The sequence below is a fragment of the Phyllopteryx taeniolatus genome, chromosome 6, assembly GCF_024500385.1.
Source record: "Phyllopteryx taeniolatus isolate TA_2022b chromosome 6, UOR_Ptae_1.2, whole genome shotgun sequence".
Taxonomy (NCBI): Eukaryota; Metazoa; Chordata; class Actinopteri; order Syngnathiformes; family Syngnathidae; genus Phyllopteryx; species Phyllopteryx taeniolatus.
Window position 1 is genome coordinate 10404665 of NC_084507.1, and position 15090 is coordinate 10419754.

The following is a 15090-nucleotide window of genomic DNA, read 5'->3' on the forward strand; positions in this document are numbered from 1 at the left end:
AGGAAGTCAAGCCACTTAATCTGTTGTATGGATGCCAACAGGTGGATATCCAGGTTTATCGTACCTTCTGCCATCTAGTGGAACAACATTTAATTGCTCTGCCTGTCACGATATATCACTGTCATAGATAAAAGAACAATATATTTGTCCAACCATACATCCATCTTCCATACTGCTTATCCTCAATAGGGTTGCGGGCGTGCTGGAGCCTATCCCAGCTATCTTCGGGTGGGAGGCGGCGTACACCCTGAACTGGTTGCCAGCCAATCGCAGGGCACATATAAACAAACAACCATTCGCATTCACATTCACACCTACGGGCAATTTAGAGTTGTCAATTAACCTACAATGCATGTTTTTGGGATGTGGGAGGAAACCGGAGTGCCCGGAGAAAAACCCACGCAGGTACGGGGAGAACATGCAAACTCCACACAGGCGGGGTCTGATTTGAACCCAGGTCCTCAGAACCGTGAGGCAGATGTGCAAACCAGTTGGCCACCGTGGGGCATGATATATTTGTAGTTATAAAAAAACTAATTAAATAAGAAAAATTTCACCAAAAAATCAACTCTATGTTTCATGTTTTTTCGATTTATGGTATTTATTTTAATAAAATGAAATGACTTTATAAGTGTAAAAAAACTTCAAATTACTCAAATTATTGTGGGTTGTTCTAATTTGTGAAAATAAATCATGAAAAACCTCACAAAAGATGAAGATCAAAATCTATGAATTTGAAGAATATATAAAAACCAGGCACGGTGGATACTGGTTAGAGCGTCTGCCTCACAGTTCTGAGGTCCGGGGTTCAATCCCTGGCCCCGCCTGTGTGGAGTTTGCATGTTCTCCCCGTGCCTGCGTGGGTTTTCTCTGGGCACTCCGGTTTCCTCCCACATCCCAAAAACATGCATTAATTGGAGACTCTAAATTGCCCGTAGGTGTGACTGTGCGTGCGAATGGTTGTCTGTTTGTATGTGCCTTGTGATTGGCTGGCAACCAGTTCAGGGTGTACCCCCCCTCCTGCCCGATGATAGCTGGGATAGGCTCCAGCACGCCCGCGACCCTAGTGAGGATAAGCGGTTCAGAAAATGGATGGATGGAAATAAAAACCAAATTCAAGATAATCTCCAACTGTGTTGTTTTTTTAAATATAATAGAGACTAAATAGAAGTATAACAATTAATAGGACAAAAAAATCCCCAAAATCTCAAATGTCTATTTTTTTTCTTAAAATTAATTAAAAAGAACAAATACAAAGGAAACAAAACAAATTAAATACTCTCTGACAGTCGATTCCAGTGCAAGGGTGGAGCTAAACCTCATTATGTGGCAGTAAAATGACAAGTGACCCCCAGCGGGAAAGTAATAGTTTGATAGCAAAAAGGTGATTGGCTCACAAATAGAAAATGGATTCTATAGATAAATTAAATGATTTAGGCCCAGGCCTCATTACTTTTTAGAAGGGCACTGTGCAGAGCACATACCTCTGCCAAGGCCAAAGTCATAAAATTACATTTTTTTTTTGCTGTTAAACGCATCAGCACCAAAATATAATGGATTCTCCACTAAGTAGATTTACCGTAGACATTTTACACCACTTTTACCCTGCATTAAATGTAATAACGAGGAGGAAAATGTTCGGTCGCATGCACAGGAAAAAGAATTGGCTCAATCTAGGAACGATGGCTTGATGATGCTGATGTGTGTTAAACACAAGCCAGCTGCAAAACTCTAATAATGAACACATGTATGGGGAGGGGGGCATATTCCTCCGGGGTACAATGTGTTCTGATGCGAACAAGCTAGCGCTTCAAATGATATACTCAAGAAAAAAGGGGACGCCCATTAGCTGGAGGTTGAGATGCTCCATGTAAGACAGAAAAAAATACTCACTGAGTATGAGCAGATGTGAAAAAGTCACTTTTACATATCTAAGATTTACACTTCAATGCCAGTGACTGACAGAGTGACTTTGCTGCAGGGCTCCTTTCCTCCCGTTCTCTCACGCTGAATGAAAAACTACTATTAAATATTGTAGACCTGTTTTTGTTTTCCCCTTGACTGGAGTTATGGTAAAAGACCACCCACACTCATTTTTAAGATGAAACATAGATATTAATCAAGACAGGGAAGGAAAGGTAACTGTGTGCAGAGTAATAACCAGCAAGGATAATAATGAACAATACAATATTTAAGACAATGCATTATGTATAAAAACAACAGCTAAAAGCAGATTACTGTGAGTAATATCAAACTGTACCAATAATGGACTACTTTGGTGAAAATGTATTGCTACCAAAGTTGTTCAATTTGTATAGCCTATTAGGATTTTTGACAATGGATACAGTGGAGCGGCACGGTGTACGACTGGTTAGCACATTTGCCTCACAGTTCTGAGGACCGGGGTTCAAATACCGGCCGTGCCTGTGTGGAGTTTGCATGTTCTTCTCTCTAAATTCAATGGCTAAATTGCTCCAGCATGCCCGCGACCCTTGTGAGGCTAAAGCGGTACAGAAAATGAATGGCTACAGTGGAACCTCTGAGGCTGAACACAAACCATTCCATGAGACCGGTTCGAGCTCCACTGGGCTCAAATTGAGAAAACATTTTTCCCATAGGAAATAACGGAAACGGAATTATCTGTTCTGGGGTCCAATTGTTGCCACTATTTTAACTGTACAGGCAATGATTTATGAAACACATTTAACATCTTAGTCCCCCCCCCCCCCCCTCCCGCTCAAGTCACCAACCAGCAGAACAATGTGGGCAAAAAAAACAAAATAAATAAATAAATAGGATGCAGCAACGTACTATTCACCCCCAACATTCTCCGGACACACAGCTGTGATGTCCTTGAGCAAGACACCGATACCCTAAACTTCTCCCCAGGCGCTTCGTAAGTAGCCCCCTGCTCCAGTGTGTCACTTATAATGTGTGTGTTTGCTGGGTCCACTACTGTGATGGGTAAAATGCAGAGGAAAAATTTCCGTCTGCATGCGTTCACGACAAATAAAAATAATTCTTCTTCTCCTCTTTTTAAATAGTACATGTGATTTAGGGGCGGCACGGTGGGCGACTGGTTAGAGCGTCAGCCTCACAGTTCTGAGGACCCGGGTTCAATCCCCAGCCCCGCCTGTGTGGAGTTTGCATGTTCTCCCCGTGCCTGCGTGGGTTTTCTCCGGGCACTCCGGTTTCCTCCCACATCCCAAAAACATGCATTAATTGGAGACTCTAAATTGACCGTAGGTGTGAATGTGAGTGCGGATGGTTGTTTGTTTGTATGTGCCCTGCGATTGGCTGGCAACCAGTTCAGGGTGTACCCCGCCTCCTGCCTGATGAAAGCTGGAATAGGCTCCAGCACACCCGCGACCCTAGTGAGGAGAAGCGGCTCAGAAAATGGATGGATGGATGGATGGATTTAGGCGGCACAGTGCACGACTGGTGAGCACATCTGCCTCACAGTTCTGAGGACCGGGGTTCAAATCCCGGCCCCGCCTGTGTGTGCGTGTGTGTGTGAATGTGTGCGCAAATGGTTGTTTGTTTATATGTGCCCTGCGATTGGCTGGCGACCAGTTCGGGGTGTACCCCGCCTCTCGCCCGAAGATAGCTGGGATAGGCTCCAGCACACCCATGACCCCAGTGAGGATAAAGCAGTACTGAAAATGGATAGATGGATGTTGTGATTTTATTATTTCTAACTTAATTTAAGGATAAAAATGATCAAATGGTCAAAAGTTGTGGTTCATAATGTTCCACTCCAGTCCTTTCGGTGCCAGTAGTCACAAATAATGTACTAAAAGACGTCTCTTTCTCTCATTCCACAATGGTAAATGGACCGCACTTATATAGCGCTTTATCTACACTATCACAATGGTAAATAACACATTTATCGATTTGCTTCAGTATTTTGAGAATCACCAAAATGTTATGTTTTTTTTGCCCAAACTGTTTATAAAATGTATAAAAATATATGAGCAGAAATGTGTGAAAGAGGTGACACTGAATATATGAAACAAAAATTTGGGGGAAGGTACATTAAATAAATAAAATGTAACATATTAATGTGTGGACTTCAGAGGCACGGGCAGGGGGATTTTGTCCGTCTGGATGGGAGCTTGACTAATGTTTTCCATATTTCCCTCTGGCATCAATCTCATACAACTCTTGGCAAGAAAGCAAATATTTCTCATAGCATCAAGCTGTTCCTTTGATGATTTATTTTTGTACTTTAAAACACGAGTGACACTTGTTGAGGAAGCACTGGAGTCTGCATCTTCAGCTTCTAATAAATACTACTGCATGAGTCTGTCATAGAATTCATCACGCTGCTCCTACCCTTTCTACCAGTGGAAGCAGGACCGGGAGAACCACCCCGTTCTCTCTTGATCCCTATGAAGAATTCCCGGTTGCCGCCATGACGGCCGCATGCTGATGTACAGCAGAGCCGCTGCGGTTCCTCCCATCGTCCTGTAATCCCTGCAGGTGAGAGAAGGGGGGGTTTGAGATGGATTCCTAAGTATCTGATTGAGCAGCACACAAGATGAATAATTGATAGCCAGGTTCACTGTGCCAATGAGCACACAGAATACAGACACACAACACATACACACACAATCACTCAGGCTCAACTAATCTTCCAGGAAATGTCGTACGTGATGCAATTAGTGGCAGAATAGCTAATGCCGTCTGTGTCTCATCTGACTGCGTGTCTCACTGTGTGTTTGAGCGTGTGCAGCACGTAAAGCACCAATATGAAATAAGTTCATTCATAAATGAACCGCTCACTGAGACTAACAAATGCATTTCCATCAAAAGGTAGAGCAGTACTGTGCAAAGGTATTTGGCCGCCCCTGGCTTCATTGATTTTTTTTGTTTGTTTTTTTCTCATAGCGGCCTTTTTTGATTGTATAACAACAAATAGTAGGACAAATAAAATAACAAGCGATTGCAACAAAGGTTTAGTAGATGGGTGGTGCATGGGCTAAGGAAGAACTCATTCTATTTTGGTAAGAATCTCGATAAAGGTGCAAATGAATTTAGTTTTCAGTGTTTGGGTCTGTATGGCAGGGGTACTCAACAGGTGGCCCCGCTGACCACCTATTTGTGGTCCCCCAAAGTGTTCTGGCCCTTTCCAAGATCAGACCAGATCGAGCGTTCTCAGTAGTAGTATGGCAGTAAATCACACTTCACATGACACTACCGCTGAACCGGATTAGAAATTTTGTTCGACTGTGTGCGTCAATGACAAAGTGAGTAGCGACACACAAATACTTTAAGTGGCTTGTTAGCATTACCCATTAGTTGTTGCACCATAATGTGTTATTAGAGTGCGTTACGTCATGTTAACTAGTAAAAGTTACCGTCCACTGAGTCAGTTAATTCCAAGTAGAACCAGGAAGTAGCCTCCAAACTAACAGATGATCAACAAATACAAACGTTACAGTCGACAACATTTTTTGTCCCCCATTTTTGTTAACAGATTGGCCTTGGCGGAGGTCTGCACTTTACGGAGTGGCATTCTAGTTATTATGTCCATTATAGCACTGCTGAAACAACAAATGTAATAGTTGGCTTCATCATGTACACAGTGGTTAGCACATCTGGTTTCCTCCTGCATTCTGAAAACATGCATGCTACGTTAATTGAACAATACATTTTCCAGAGGTATGAATGTGAGTGTTAATAGCTGTTTGTCTATATGTGCCTTGCAATTGGCTGGCGACCAGTCCAGGATGCCCAAAGTCAGCTACGACAGGCTCCAGCTCATCCGCGACCCATTATGAGGACAAGCGATGTAGATGCACAAGGATTTTAGTAGGATTTTCTCCAAAATGTTCTACACTCTAAATAGAAGAAAATAACACATGCTGTTTTTTTTCATTACCTACAATATACCATGTCACATTATTTGCGGATTTATTCTTCATGTGAGTGCATTAATGCAATTGAACATACAGTATACGCCAACGTTACACAACCACAGTGACTCACGATCCTGGAGATTAATTGAATGATCTGTGATACAGAGCTTAATTTATTTGTGCAATTTAAAACTAAAAGTTCATGAGATGATGTTGTCCCACGTTGAACAAAAAACAGACAATCTGCTGAATTCAGACGGAAAGGTATTATAATTAGCTTTTTTACATTATTCACCCACCAGCCCCACCTCCATTGTGCTCCTACTAAAAGGTCACATTTATTAACATTATTTTGACGACATAATACATCACAATTTTATAACGATTAACAAAATGCTGTTCCTATAAAACCAACAAAGCTTTTTTTATTTCATGGCCTTTCGATGTCTCGCTTACAGATTTTGTCTTTTACACCACCATAATGGATCAGAAATAAAACAACCAAGATGGTTGAATCATAGACTTACAGCTTTAATTCAAGAGGTTGCACAAAAACATGGTATTTACCATTTAGGGATTACAGCCATTTTATGGAGAGCACTGCTTTCAAAGGATCCAACGCGTACCACATTATATGAAAAGTACCACTTTCAAAATGATTCATAGCATACCACATTATAGGCAAAGTACCCTTTTCAAAGGATCCAAAGCATACCACATCATTTTTCAAATACAGTATGATGGAGGCTCTGAACTTATGAGCATTATGAACTCTTCATAAAATGGCTGTAGTTCCTATATGACAAATGCCACATTTTTGCAAAATCTTTTAAATGAAAGATAAACTTCAACCTACTTCTAGACTGTGTACACATCCCTGTAATCTGTAATTAATAAGACTATATAACAAGTAATGCAAAGGCCAATACAAGAACAATAAGTACAGTAATATATATATATATATATATATATATATATATGTATATACATAGATTAAATGTTGAGAGAATGCATCACAGTTTCATTTTGTTTTTGTACTCCTTGTTGGCGGAAAAATCTTTTTTTCTCCAGCTTTGTATTGATCCGCAGTTACTGTCTTATCGACCAGCTCATCATCTGTCAGCTGCTGATTTTTCTTGTCGAGTTTCGGCGATTAAATTAGTAGATCCGGCGACAGCTTCGCAACAGAAATTTTGGATTTCAGCAGCAACAACGCACATTTACCGCCTGGTTGGAGGCCAGCCTGCTTCCATCGTCTCTGCTTGAGACTCCCAACTGCACTCAGCTTCATTTTTTGTGTCATATGGTTGACTGATGAAGACCAAGCCAAGTTTATTTACATCTCTGCCGGCTAAATAGGCTTTACAAAAAAACATTCAATGACATTTAAAGGGCCTCAGAGATTAACAACTATAAATATAACTGATGAGCAAAGAGGAAAATACTGTAAAACCTCATTTATTGTTAACGACCGTCCCGCTTCGACAAAATACACTTTTAAAAACTTTTTTTTGTTGACTTTTTTTTTTTTTTTTTCGGGTGACACTAATTCTCATTAATGAGCAGCTTCATCTATGGGTTTCAGAGAAGAACGTGACAACAAAAGAAGAATAAATCACACCGGAGGTTACGTGAAGCAAGTTGATTCTAGTGTCAGCATGCTTGTCATTACCCGTTTTTACAAACTCATGAATCTATTACTTTAGAATGACCAGCGACTGATTTGCATACAGACAGCGAGTTAACTGTAAATGGCTGCCTGTCTGTCAGTCAGCAGAGCAACCTGATGAGCCTCTCATTAGTTCTCTCCTCTGGAAAATTGCTCATTCATTGCTGATACTCTCCCTTTTCCCCAAGCCTTGCGCTCATCAAATCCCAGTCCTGGACTTTCTCATTCCCTAATTGTCATTAACTTGCTTCACTCACACCCCACTCTTTCTCACCGTTTCCTTTGGATGTTTAGTTTGATTTATCACCTCTTGTTGGAAAGGTTGCCATTTTAATAACTCAAGTGAAGAAGGAGTAAATGTGCGGGAAGGAAGAAGGCAAGTAAGCAAAAACAAACAGATAAAATGAAGATTCATAAAAGTCTCTCTGATGCCTTTTCTTATCTCTCCCTGGAACTCTGTGGCTCTTTCATCTGGCTAAATGTTGGAGCCCAAATGGATGTCACTCTGAGCTCCTCTCTGATCTGCCGTGAGGAAAAATACATGTACGCATCCAACAGAAGTAATGGATGTGAACAATGACAGGAATAAAAAAATGAAAAATAAAAATAAAAACCTGAAGAAAGCCTGCTGCCACAAAACGGCTGACAATGACAGAGGGCAATATTTCATCAAGAGAATTGAACAAAAAAGCAACATAATGCTATAGTGGTTCATATAGCTTACTAGGGATAGTATCCAGCCCCTGTCATGACCCTGACCCTGGTCATGTGACGACATGACCACAAAACAGTGTAGCATGGCCAACATGCTGGCCTGAAAATTTGTCATCATTTCACAAGTAGTTAGGATTAATTGACTCCACAACATGTTACTATACATAGAACAGCACTCAGTCGACCTCATATCCCTGTCAGTGTTGTTTCTCTGTCCATTCGTTACCACTACCACTTCATGGAGAAGGATGTTTGGAACACATAGACGGTTCTCACTTCTCCCAGAAAATGAAAGTGTTCATAGCAGTGATGGTGACTATTTCATTTCATTTGTCAAACTTATGCTAAAGTGAATACATCACAACCAGGGGCATATCCATCGTATCATAAAGTGGGGGAAGACTTGTTAAGAAGTAAGACATTTTTTATGAGCAAATGATCATTCTCTCATATTCAGCTGCTCCTCTCCAAAGAAGCTAAAGACTTAATTAATAACCAAACCATCAAACTCTGGTTGCGGTAAAACACAATGACAGTAAAGCATTAGTTCCCACAAGATTAAAAGTCCAATGGCAACACTGATCACTAAAATTCCGTGAAATATTATTCTTGCCACCAAGCTTATGGTACACAAAATGGACAGGAAGTGCAAAGTTTTTGAACCACTTTCAAAATATTGCTGATTTCAGCCTCTCAAATGGGAATATTTTCTGATCTCCTCGGTCCTCCATGGATGCAGACAAATTGTCTTTGTGTTTTAAACAAAACCAGACATTCATGGACATCAGCTTTGACTGATAATTGACCGTCATTTTTGCAAATTTTCTGACATGTTTGGGCCTAATATCACATCTGAAAATCCGTTGAACCCCACTATAACCTCACCACATGAAGATCAGTAATTCCCAAATATATAGTTTAATTCCCAAATATATAGTTTTCATAACCAAAGTAAGTTTATGTGAACAATGAAGACGGGGATAAAGAAACTCAAATGAATAATCATTTCGGTCTGAACTTTAATGTAAAGACGTGTTTTATCAATCAACATTAGTGCCATGGCTCTGATTCACATTATTCTTTTTCCACAAGTGAAGAAAACCTGAGCAATAGAAGCCTCACAGATTACAGATTTTACTTTATGACACATTGGGCTCTATTTTTTGTGACTACTGCAAATTCAGCACGGCACTTATCATAACTGCGAGGAAGCAGGCTACACCTGGCATTATTAATTTTGTGGACCGGCGTACTTCCAGCGCATTTAAAAGTGGGATGTCTGCATAGGTCACAGCCAACTTCAATCCCGTCCAATCAAAGTGGGTTCTTTCTTTAAAAAGGGGGCAATAGTCTCACATGGAGACATCTGTGTACATGGAAGAAGGGATCTGTGCGTGACTGGACCATTGTCACTTAAGTACAGTATGAGCTGGCGATAACTGCGGTTAACTTCAATATGTATGCAGACCCCATGTATCTGTAACCACCCTTATTGTTTATTTATTGATTTTGTTTATTTTTTTACTTTGCCACGACTAGCAGGCAGCATACGCCTGTCTCACGTGCTGTGTGATTAAGCTTCTGCACGCCGACGGTTAATAAATCATTCAAGAGCAGCTTGAAGTTACTCCTTGTTAAGCAGGAGCTGACCTGTTTTAATGGCTAAAAGCGTGTGTGTGTGTGTAGGGGGGGTCAGAGAGGACAGATTTTGAAAGTGAGTGGGATATATCCTCCTCTCAACTACGCTCCTGATCTCAGCACAGGTACAGGTCGTCACATTTCAAGGCGAATTTTGACATTTCATTACGAACGGCGTGCAATGAAAATTACGCAGCAGAACAAGAAGGCACATTATTTACCACCATACTTAAATTTTCATTTGACTGTTTTATTCATGCCGCACGGTGGAGGACTGATTAGAGTGTCTGCTTCACAGTTCTGAGGACCGGGGTTCAATCCCCGGCCCCGCCTGTGTGGAGTTTGCATGTTCTCCCCGTGCCTACATGGGATTTCTCTGGGAACTCCCGTTTCCTCCCACATCCCAAAAACATGCATGGTAGTTTAATTGACAACTCTAAATTGCCCGTTGGTGGGAATGTGAGTGTAAATGGTTGTTTGTTTGTATGTGCCCTGCGATTGGCTGGCAACCAGTTCAGGGTGTACCCCGCCTCCTGCCCGAAGATAGCTGGGATAGGCTCCAGCACTCCCGTGACCCTTGTGAGGATAAGCGGCTCAGAAAATGGATGGATGGATGGATGGACTTCCGACTTGTGAAGGTTGGTGATAGACTCTGCGTTATGTCGCCGCCACAGGATCAGAACTCTGTCTTAAACCAAGGATGTTTATGCTTATTTAGTTTTTTAATAAAAATAAAAAGTTCCTTTTATGGAACTTGTGTGGCGCTTTGTGCCTCACCTTTCCCTCCCTCTCCCTCTCTCTCTCCCCTGCACTCAGCACTCATCACTGCCTGCATTTAAGCCTGCCAGATCCAGGAAGTCGGCGCCAGAGAATTAACGTTCATCCGTGGTACACAGGCCTTCTCTCGCACTCTTGTATGTGAGCTACTCCACTCCCCGCGATCGTACTTACCTCCTTGTTCTTCTTCGTCCCCAGTGCTCCTTCCGTGCTCCCCGCCTCGCTGTCCGCTCCAGCCACGCCGCCAAGCTCTTCCACCTGCTCACGCCACCGCTTCCTGCACATTCCTTGTCCCGACGGTCCACCGCCACGCCTTGGAGATACTTACTCTGAGCTATTATCAAATAAACCATTCTCATCTACCTTCTCCGCCTTCATCTGCTTTTGGGTCCAGTCAAACATCATATGATCACCATCTGTGACATTCTTATGGTCAAAGAATATGCTATTTCTCCCAAAAAAAGTCTATTCTTGTAAGACATCCATCCATCCATTTTCTGAGCCGCTTCTCCTCACTAGGGTCGCGGGCGTGCTGGAGCCTATCCCAGCTGTCATCGGGCAGGAGGCGGGGTACACCCTGAACTGGTTGCCAGCCAATCGCAGGGCACATAGAAACAAACAACCATTCGCACTCACAGTCATGCCTAGGGGCAATTTAGAGTCTCCAATTAATGCATGTTTTTTGGATGTGGGAGGAAACCGGAGTGCCCGGAGAAAACCCACGCAGGCACGGGGAGAACATGCAAACTCCACACAGGCGGGGACGGGGATTGAACCCCGCACCTCAGAACTGTGAGGCTGACGCTCTAACCAGTCGGCCACCGTGCCGCCCTTGTAAGACATAAGACTATTTATTTTGTTAATATCTCTCGCCTTTACACTTTTGGTGACAAACTCACTCAATAGAGTTCAACTGTAGACCTCCTTTCATGGCAAACACCAGATACATTACCTAATTGGCAACAGTAACGTCCACCATTCTCTATGGATGACCGTTTTCATGAATACAATTTTTATAGGACAATGCCAGACCTAAGTTTTTTTTTTGTTTTTTTTTTATCTTGACCAACTGACAGACATCAACATGTCTGGCTCCACTCTTCGACAAGCATTTGTACTCTCAAACACCTCATTTAAATAAACACCTCACACTGCTGGGTGAATAAATGTGAGGAAATACTTTTTGTGTTTGAAAAGAGGTAAAATAAGGTCCTTTTCAACAGTATTGAACAGTGTTGAAAATCCTGTTAAATGTATTTCACGTGAGGCTTGAAGAGGATGTGAGATCCACATATCCACGTGATAATAAGGTGATAGAGGTGTGCGAAAGCAACAAAGAGGGCCCAATGAGGAAAAGCAAAGATAACAAGAGAGACAGCAGGAGACTTTTTTTTTTAAACACCAAATGGAGCCTTTATTTAGATGGCAATTATTCACGCTGGTCATTACAGAGCCGGATCACTTTCGCTCATTTACTGAAAGACGGCGAGGGCAATCATTAGGAGATATCACTTTCAGCCCGGCCCGTTATGAGGGGAAGGCGAGGCTGTCAGATAACAAAAGTCTTGGAAGTCCACATCCTCCACCAGCAATGAGAACATCACTGGCAATGAATAAATGAAATCACAAAACCATAAACCAGTGTGTCTACACGTGGGAGTTTATATTGTTGCTGTCTCAATGGAGGCAAGGAAGATGGGGCAAATAATTTTTCAAAATCTTGTTGTTGTTGCTGTCTTTGACTAATTCATCAAGCGAAAGTGTATGTGAAGTTATTTGGAAAGAATACAGTTGGATTATTGGAAGAAAGCAGCACATATTCCCGGTAATTGAATGTTTGTGAACCTGTCAAAGGTTGTGATGAGAGAGCAACAGCGAGGATGCGTTTTATTCACACACACAAACACACAACGCTAAAGGCTACTGTCAGATAAAAAATCATTTTCGAGTATCCCTCCATCCATCCATTTTCTGAGCCGCTACTCCTCACTAGGGTCGCGGGCATGCTGGAGCCTATCCCAGCTATCATCGGGCAGGAGGCGGGGTACACCCTGAACTGGTTGCCAGCCGATCGCAGGGCAACCATACGCACTCACATTCACACCTACGGGCATTTTAGAGTCTCCAATTCATGTGGAAACCGAAGTGACCGGAGAAAACCCATGCAGAACATGCAAACTCCACACAGGTGGGGCCGGGGATTGAACCCCGGTCATCAGAACTGAGAGGCAGACGCTCAAACCAGTCGCAACCGTGCCGCCCATTGACGAGTAGTGGGGGGAAAAAAGAAACAAAAAATCTTGTTGATGGTGGGGGGTGTGGGGGAGGTAATCTCTCAGCCTATAATTTGAAGTGCTCGGGCATGCTTGAACGTCTCCTGAGGGAACAATTATCTTGCTTTGAGGCTGCCAAATGTCCATCTGATTGCAGCTCACAATCACACACACACACACACACACACACACACAGGCCTGAGAAAATGGAAAACATTCCAATACATGCTGTAAATTATGAAAGCTGCGTGGGTCTCAGCTTAAGGAAATGTATAAATCATTTATTTTTTCTGTAAAGCACATCCTGAGAGCTTTGACTGGACCCATGCTTTTCAATTTAGGACCCAAATTAGAATTTTGATTCTTAAAATATATCTTTATTTCCATAACATCAACTTACTTTATGTAAAAATTATGAACTGAATTTCTCACAAAATATGTGAATTGAAAAGTCCTTTGTCAAGAAATTGCAATGATCAAGAAAAAGATTACAGCATTTTGATTTGATGAATTTGTACTTATTGACTAATGAGGTGCGGCACAGTGAGCGACTGGTTGGCAAATCTGCCTCACAGTTCTAAGGACCTGGGTTCAAATCCGGCCTCACCTGTGTGAAGTTTTCATGTTCTCCCAGTGCCTGCGTGGGTATTCTCTGGGTACTCCGGGTTTCTCCCACATCCCAAAAACAAGCATGGTGGGTTAATCGAAGATGCTAAATTGCCCATAAGTGTGAATGTGCTTGCAAATGGTTGTTTGTTTATATGTGCCCTGCAATTGGCTGGCGACCAGTTCAGGGTGTACCCTGCCTCTCGCCCAAAGGTAGCTGGGATAGGCTCCAGCAGCCTGCGACCCTAGTGAGGATAAGTGGTAAGGAAAATGGATGGATGGATGGATGACTAATGAGGACAATTGGTATGGAAAATAGATGGAAATTGGACCCATTTTGGGCTCCCCTGCAAATGAGAAAATAACAGCTTTGTTATTGGTTACTTCAGTCATTCCAAAGTGTGTAGGGGGGGGCAGAGCAATTGCAGCGGTGGGGGTGGGGGTCAGGGGGGGGAATATTAAACCTGTTACTCTGAACATAATTACACAGCTAATGTCATGAGCTGTGCCCTGCAGTACTTCTGTTGGGGCTCTGGTGGCGCTTTGCGCCTCTCTCGCCCTCTCGCTCGCTTTATCTCTCTCTCCCTTGCCCTCTCGCGTCACAGTAATCTGCAGCTCCTCGGCCGCGCACCCGTCACCAATCAGCCTTCATTACCACCTGCATTTAAGTCAGCCAGATCCCAGAAATGGTCGCCAGAGTATTAGCGTTTCTCCTGTGATACAACGGCTCTCAACTTGCACGTAAGATACGCCAGTCTCAGATTCCCTTCTGACCCCGTGTTCTTCCTTCTCCTCAGTGCTCCCTCCGTGTTTCCCGCCATTCTGACCTCCTACGCCATGCCGCCAAGCCATCCACCTGCTCACGCCACCGCCTTCCGCACGTTCCCCGCCACGTCGACCTGCCAACACACCCCAAGGATCCATCCTCATATAAACCTTTCACCACAATCCTTTCAGCCTCCGGTTGATTTTGGGTCCCATTAACATCAGATCGTGACAGTTAAGGTGCTCAAAAACAGTTACACCTATTTCAACCTGCAGTTTCCGGCAGTTATTTATTTCACAAAAAAAAAAAAAAAAACGTATTAATTACATTGTAATAGGTCACTTGCAATTGATTTCACACATTGTAATTATTACTGTGTGTGAAATAAACTGCTATGGACTCCGAAAACAAAATGTGTATGCATGTCCTGTTTTTTGTTTGTTGTTTTTTGTTGTTGTTGTTGGGGGCACAAACATTTCTTGCCAATGGGTTACTTTATCATTATTTACCGATAAGGAAATTACACGAGCCCCATCATGTCACAGTATCGTGACCACATAAATATTCAGAGGGTAATAATAATTACCAAAAACTGAAAATGCAAGATATTTATATATAATAATACATCTTAAAAACTGAGCGACACCTCATCATACCTTACAAGACCTCAGTTCAGCAAGCATGAAAGGATTAACTGTGCATTTTTCTTTTCTTTGAACAACAAGAACAAAAACAGGAACAAAAAGAACAGGAACAAAAAGAAGCCTGAACAAGAGAAGAGGAAAA

At 42.4% G+C, this 15090-nt stretch overlaps 1 long non-coding RNA gene across 1 annotated transcript; it reads left to right on the plus strand.

Moving 5' to 3' along the window:
• Nucleotides 1–10394: 10394 nt before the first annotated feature.
• Nucleotides 10395–11019, plus strand: LOC133479455 (uncharacterized). Its single transcript, XR_009788953.1, has 3 exons — nucleotides 10395–10520; nucleotides 10699–10770; nucleotides 10858–11019. It is a non-coding gene; the product is annotated as an uncharacterized LOC133479455 (long non-coding RNA).
• The last annotated feature ends 4071 nt before the right edge of the window (nucleotides 11020–15090 follow it).